Source organism: Erigeron canadensis, chromosome 2 (genome assembly GCF_010389155.1).
Source record: "Erigeron canadensis isolate Cc75 chromosome 2, C_canadensis_v1, whole genome shotgun sequence".
NCBI classification, from domain to species: Eukaryota; Viridiplantae; Streptophyta; class Magnoliopsida; order Asterales; family Asteraceae; genus Erigeron; species Erigeron canadensis.
The window spans coordinates 4362386-4369855 of record NC_057762.1 but is presented as its reverse complement, the minus strand read 5'-3'; the positions used below and the strand labels follow the sequence as shown (position 1 = coordinate 4369855).

General features: G+C 39.7%; 1 pseudogene; it reads right to left on the bottom strand.

The window, feature by feature from the left end:
* Positions 1 to 1139: 1139 nt before the first annotated feature.
* On the bottom strand, positions 1140 to 7100 carry LOC122587558 (annotated as a pseudogene).
* Between the last annotated feature and the right edge of the window lie 370 nt (positions 7101 to 7470).

The following is a 7470-nucleotide window of genomic DNA, read 5'->3' as shown; positions in this document are numbered from 1 at the left end:
AAAGGTTAGTGAATTAAACAAAAATTAAGAAGAAATTTCAAAAAAATTCGAAATTAAACTCACATGAATCTTGAAAATTAGGCTGAAATTAAACAAATAAAGATAGGGGTTTTGTAGCCCTCGAAAAGTTATGCAATTTAGCCTAAAGAATTGTTAGAATTGATGAAGAATTGAAGAAGTAATTAGAGATTGAAGGTTAGGGTTTTGTGGAAAATAATTGGGGAAGAAAGAATTGAGAGATAAAGATATGTTCAGATATATGTGTGTGAAAGAAAAAGAATTCTGGTTGTGATTGTAATTAAAAAGTTTTAAATTTTCTGGATTTAAAAAAAAAATTCGACCTTCTGTTACCGTAATTTACGCCAGGCAGGGGCGTAACCTACGCCGGTTGTCTTTTCTGTTGCCGTAACCTACGCTGGGAAGGGCCGTAACTTACGCCAGTAGTATTCAGACATAAGTCTCAGTTATACTTACCGTACCCTACGCCCTATGTAGGCGTAACCTACGCCTGATCAAAACACTTACCGTAACTTACGCCAGAAAGGGGCGTAACTTACGCCTATCTGGAAATAGTCATTTTGGCGTCTTCACAGGCGTAAACAGAGGATTTTTGGCGTAAACTAAAATAGCCACTTCCAGGGCACCGTAACCTACGCCAAGTCTGGCGTAGCTACGCTAAATTGAAATTTTGCAAATCCTTTGTACCGTAAGTTACGCCAGTTAGGCCGTAGCTTACGCCCTTATGAATATCTTTTTTTTTTTTTTTTTTTTTTTAACTACAGCCACTTTAACTACAGCCACATTGATTGCAATTGGTTATAAAAATAGACTCCCTTCCCTAACTTAAAGGCACATTGTCCTCAATGCACGCCCGAAATTAGAGATGAGTTACTCAACTACGTAACTTGCAAAACGTTTTCCTTTTTCACCCAAACTGACCTTCCCAACTTAATTCTCAAACATAAGTGCTGGGAATTAAGTTTTCATGTGTGATTATGCTACAAAACACTCAAACAAATAAATAAAAATGCAAACAAGCTAACTTACCGAAAATGAGGCTAGAAAACAAACAAACAACGGGTTGCCTCCCGTTTAGCGCTAAGTTTATTGTCCTCAGCCCGACATTACCTCAATTTGATTCATGCAAGATCATAAGATGGTGGACTTGAGATGAAGTTCACCATTTCCTTTGTAGAGCCATTAATGTCACTTGCATCCAAATAAGGCTTCAAACGGTGCCCATTGACTATTTGCTTCACTCCATCCTTTGGATCCTCAATTTCAATTTCACCAAACTTTCCGACTCTTGTAATAACATATGGACCCATCCACTTGCTCTTGAGTTTTCCCGGAAAGAATTTGAGCCTTGAATTGTAAAGCCACACCTTTTGGCCAACTTCGAACACCTTTTTCTTTAATTTGGCATCATGAACCGCTTTCATCTTGTCTTTGTATGTTGATGCGCATTCATATGCTTCATTTCTCAGTTCTTCCAATTCGCACAATTGCAACTTTCTTTCCTTACCTGCACTCTCAAAATCCATGTTAACGGCCTTAACGGCCCAAAAAGCCCTATGTGCAAGCTCAAGTGGAAGATGACAACCCTTCCCATAAACCAACCGATATGGTGTAGTGCCAATAGGTGTTTTAAAAGCGGTTCGATAAGCCCATAAAGCATCATTCAATTTTGTTGACCAATCCTTTCTATCGGGCCTAACCGTCTTTTGCAAAATTTCTTTAATTTGCCTATTGGAAACCTCAACTTGACCACTCGTTTGTGGGTGGTAAGGAGTAGCAATTCGGTGGTTCACGCCATACCGTTTGAGAAGTTTGCCAAACTGAAAATTTTTAAAATGAGATCCCCATCACTTATGATCACACGAGGAATTCCAAATCTTGAGAAAATGTTACTTTGAACAAACTTGCAAACAACGGTATGGTCATTGGTTTTAGTGGCAATGGCTTCCACCCATTTTGAAACATAATCTACGGCTACTAAAATGTAGTAATTACCAAAGGAATTAGGGAATGGACCCATGAAATCAATGCCCCAAACATCAAAAATATTAACAACTAAAATAGGTTGCATGGGCATTTCGTTTCTTTTGGTAATACTACCTAGTTGTTGACACCTAACACACTTTTTAACAAATTCAGCGGCATCTTTAAAGATACTAGGCCAAAACAAACCACACATAAGAACCTTATGACCTGTCTTTTGGCCGCTGAAGTGACCTCCACATGCAAATGAGTGTGCATGAGTCAAAACCTCTTGAATTTCTTCTTCCGGAACACATCTTCTCACCAATTGATCCGGGCCCACTTTAAACAAATCCGGCTCATCCCAAATGTATTGCTTTGCTTGTGCCAAGAATTGTTGTTTCTTTCTCTTAGGCCAATGTTCCGGTATCTTACCTGCAGACAAGAAATTCACAAAATTTGCATACCAAGGAACAATAGAAATGGTTAGTAAATGTTCATCCGGAAACGTTTCATTGATCTCCTTGGTTGATCCATCATCCATTGATTGAATCCTTGACAAGTGGTCCGCTACCACGTTCTCACTTCCTTTCTTGTCTCGAATCTCCAAATCAAACTCTTGTAGTAGCAACACCCACCGAATTAGCCTTGGTTTTGCATCCTTTTTCTCCATCAAATGCTTCACCGCGCTATGATCTGTGTACACTATCACTTTGCTACCACAAATGTAAGAACGAAACTTGTCAAGTGCATAAACAACAGCAAGCAATTCTTTTTCGGTGGTTGTATAATTCAATTGGGCATCCGATAAAGTTTTGCTTGCATAATAAATCACAACGGGTTTCTTGTCTACCCGTTGCCCCAAAACAGCCCCGATTGCAAAATCACTTGCATCACACATAATTTCAAATGGCATGGACCAATTTGGTGATTGCAAAATGGGGGCTTCAACCAATTTCTCTTTCAAGGTTTCGAAAGCTTTTAAACACTCTTCATCAAAAACAAAAGGTACATCTTTTAGTAACAAATTACACAAAGGTTTTGTTATGACACTAAATCCTTTGATGAACCTTCTATAAAACCCGGCGTGTCCAAGAAAAGAACGGACACCCTTAACATTGGTTGGAGGGGGTAAAGTAGAAATCACTTTGATTTTGGCCCGGTCAACTTCCATGCCTTTATTTGAAATTACATGACCCAAAACCGTCCCCTCTTGAACCATGAAGTGGCTCTTTTCCCAACTTAAAACCAAATTTGTCTCAACACATCTTTTCAAAACTTTGGTAAGCTCATCAAGACAATTATCAAAGGTTTGACCAAAATTGAAAAATCATCCATAAAGATTTCTAGTGATTCACCGACCATATCTGAAAAGATACTCATCATACACCTTTGAAAGGTGGCTGGAGCATTACACAAACCGAATGGCATTCGCCTAAAGGCAAAAGTCCCATAGGGGCATGTGAATGTGGTCTTGTGTTGGTCATCGGGATGGATAGCAATTTGATTATAACCTGAATAACCATCTAGAAAACAATAAAACTTCTGACCTGCAAGTTTTTCGATGATTTGATCAATGAATGGTAATGGGAAATGATCTTTTGAAGTAGCGGTATTCAATTTCCTGTAATCAATGCACACCCTCCACCCGTGATGGGTCGGGTAGCAATTTGCTCACCACTATCTCCTTTCACCACTTGAATTCCGGCTTTCTTAGGTACCGTTTGTGTTGGACTCACCCATGTACTATCCGAAATTGGGTAAACAATTCCAGCATCCAACCATTTTAGCACCTCCTTCTTCACAACTTCACGCATATGAGGATTCAACCTTCTTTGAGCATCACGTGAAGGTTTTGCTTCAGAATCGGTGATTATCTTATGCATCACAATTGATGGACTAATACCTTTTAAGTCGGCAATTGTCCACCCAATGGCCGCCTTGTTTTCCTTGAGCACTTTTAGCAATGCCTTTTCTTGCACTTCTTCCAAATTTGATGCAATAATCACCGGTAAAGTTTGTTCTTCTCCCAAAAATGCATACTTCAAATGAGATGGGAGCTCTTTCAACTCAACTTGTGGTGGACTTTCAATGGAAGGCTTGAGATGAGTATCAATATGATCCGGTAGACTTTCCACCAAGTGAGTCCATGGTGGTCTACCTTCTTGAATTGCCATGATCTCCCAATCTTTCTCTTCCTTCTTCAATGTTTCACTATGCTCCACAATTAACCTGTCAACTAAAGCACAAGACTCCCGTGTGTCCTCCTCATTTTCATGAGAAATACACTCATCAATGACGTCCGCCATAAAGCATTCGTCACTAACTACGGGGTTAGGAACACTAGCAAAAACATTCAATCTAATCTTACGGTTGCCAAAGGTCATTTCAACCGTACCCCTTCTACAATCAATTAATGCATTAGCGGTGGCCAAAAAGGGTCTACCCAAAATAACGGTGGGTTGCCTAACATTACCGCTTGGTGCAAAATCAAGTACCAAAAAGTCTACGGGGTAGTAAAAATCCTCCACTTTAACTATGACATCTTGGACAATTCCCCTAGGGAGTTTGAGTGACAAATCAGCCATCACCAAGGTGGTGTCGACTTTTTCCAATGGTCCAAAGTCATATTGGTCATACAAAATACCCGGTAGGATACTCACACCCGCCCCAATATCCAAAAGTGACCTTTTCATCTTAAAATCACCAACTTGAATTGTAATCAAAGGTGCTCCTGGATCTTGGAGTTTGGGTGGGAGTATGCCCATCACAACGGCACTAACTTCCTCATTTAAAACAATTTTCTTTGGAAGCTTATGCTGCCGTTTTTGGGTACACAAGTCCTTGAGGTATTTAGCATAAGCCGGAACTTGTTTGATTATGTCAATAAGAGGTATATTGATTTTCACTTGTTTAAAAATTTCCCACATTTCTTCCTCATGGGGACCTCTTTTCTTAAGTGTAGGCCTAAGTTTTGGATCAATCAAAGCCAAAGGGAAAGGAATGGTATTACCCTCCATATCCTTACCTTGTTTTTCAGAAAATTTTTCACTAGACCTATTGTTTTTTACCTCTTTAAAAGACACTTTTTTACTTGGTTTAGGCAAAACAAATTCCGGTTCATGCTCACTATCTTGGTCATCATCAACTTCCTCCACCACACCATCTACCAGTGATGATGAAGGTTCAACTTTATTATCATAAATCCTACCACTACGAAGAGTACTTACATTATTTATCTCCACATTCTTGATATTCTTTGAGCCGCTACTTTGGTGTTGTGGATTGATCTTTGTGTCACTTGGTAGCTTCCCCGGATCCTTTCTCAACGCAGCCACATCTTCCGCCAATTGACCAACTTGCTTTTGCAAACTTTCAACCGTTTTGTCCCGAATCTCATTCTTTCGATCCATTTCCTTCAAGTACTCCATAATCTCCCCGGTTGATACCTCATTACCTCCCGAATTCCCACCTTGGTTATTACCTTGTTGATAGTTCCTTGGATAGCCTCTATTGAACCCTTGATTTTGGCCACCTTGATAATTTCCTTGGTTGTAATTTCGGTTTTGGAACGGTTGAGATGGTGCTCCACTGGTTTGGTTGTTTCCTTGAAAGTTCGGGTTGAGTTGGTTTGATGAATTCCCATATCTAAGATTGGGATGGTTTCTCATTCCCGGATGATAAATGTTGGAGTTCATGTCAAATGGCCTCTTTTCTCCAAACACTTGATTCACCTCTTCAACTTCTTCCGGGAGTAATGGACATTGCAAAGCCGTATGCCCAAGCTCATCACAACTCTCACAAATCGGGTATTCTTGAGAAACTTGAGCAACACCCCTATTTTCAGCTTTCCCCAACTTGGCAAACTTTCGCTCCAATGCCTCAATTCGATCTTTTGTTGCTTGATCACTTGTTGATGATAATGAAGCAATTGGATGCCTTGCCCTCCTATTTGATTGAGCTTGTCTCTTTGAATTCACACTCATCTTCTCCAAGAATTCCCAATCAACATCTTCGGGATTTGTCAAGAAAGTACCATTGCTAATAGAATTCACATCTCTTTTCTCTTCCGGTAACAAACCATCATAGAAAGTCGTGATCAACTCCCATTTAGCAATCCCATGGTGTGGACAAGTTCTCAACAACTCATTAAACCTCTTAAATGACTCATGAAATGTTTCACCCGATTGTTGTTGAAAGGTTCTAATGGAGGTTCTTGCATCACTAGTCTTTTGCATTGTATAATACTCATCCAAGAATTGTTGTTGCATTTCAGCCCATGTAAAGATACTACCCGATGGCAAAGCTAAGAACCATTGCTTCGCTTTATCCTTCAAAGTGAACTGAAACAAAACTAGTTTAATCTCATCCGGTGAGAATCCTTGACCTCCAATGGTACCACAAATAGCCTCAAACTCTGACAAATGCAAATAAGGCTCCTCCGTTGCTTTTCCATAGAAACTCGGTAATATACTCAAACATTGAGGTCTTACCTCAAACGCTCTACCCCTCAACACCGGTGGTACTATAGGTGAAGCATTAACGGCGATGGTGGGTCGAAAATGACTATCAACTCCTTGTGGTGGAGGTTGATAGTTCATGTTTGGAGCAGCTCGATTACGTGGTGGGTAAATTGGGTGGTTTCCATGACGGTTGTGGTTTGGTGGTCCTTGAGGAAATCTTTGGTTAATTGGAGGTTGGTTAAATTGCGGGTATTGGCGGTTTGGTGGTTGAACATAATCCTCCCCATCATTCCATTCATACCCATCCGAATGGTCATCAAACCTCCTATCATCCCAATTAGCAACTCGATCATACACATCCTCCGTATACCGTGATCTATCTCCAACATAGGTTGGTGTTCCAAATCGGTGAGGAGTTGTAAAACCACTCCTCTCGGATCGGGGTGGTTGTTGATATTGGTCTTGATGTTGGTAGTTTGGTTCAAAGTTGGGTTCATGTTGAATTCCGGCGGGTTGGGTCTTTGGTGGAATGTTTCTTTGTGAATTACCGGGGTCACTCATAGTTGCACGGTGAAGTATTCGGTTTCTCCTAGCTGTTTTCTCAATTTCCGGATCAAACAACAATGGTGACTTCTTCTTTGAATACCTCGTATGCATATACAAAAAACCTGTAGCCTACATACAATGAACACACCTAGCGTAAAACTGAAATACAAGAATAAAAAGGAAATAAACAAACTAACAACTAAAACTAGACTACTTCTTTTTGGATTTTTTTTTTTTTTATTAAAATTTTAACAAATTACAAACAAACTTTAACACTTTGCACACCGATTCACCGGCAGCGGCGCCAAAATTTGATCGATGTCGTTGGACCGATCAAAAATATAAACTAAATACCACTAATTAGTTAGGGTAAGTCGAATATCGTTCCACAGGGAATCACGGGAAAGTGTTAAACAAGTTTACAAAATTAATTAATCTAGGCATAAACTTAAAATCGATTGATTGATTGATTTAGTTAAAA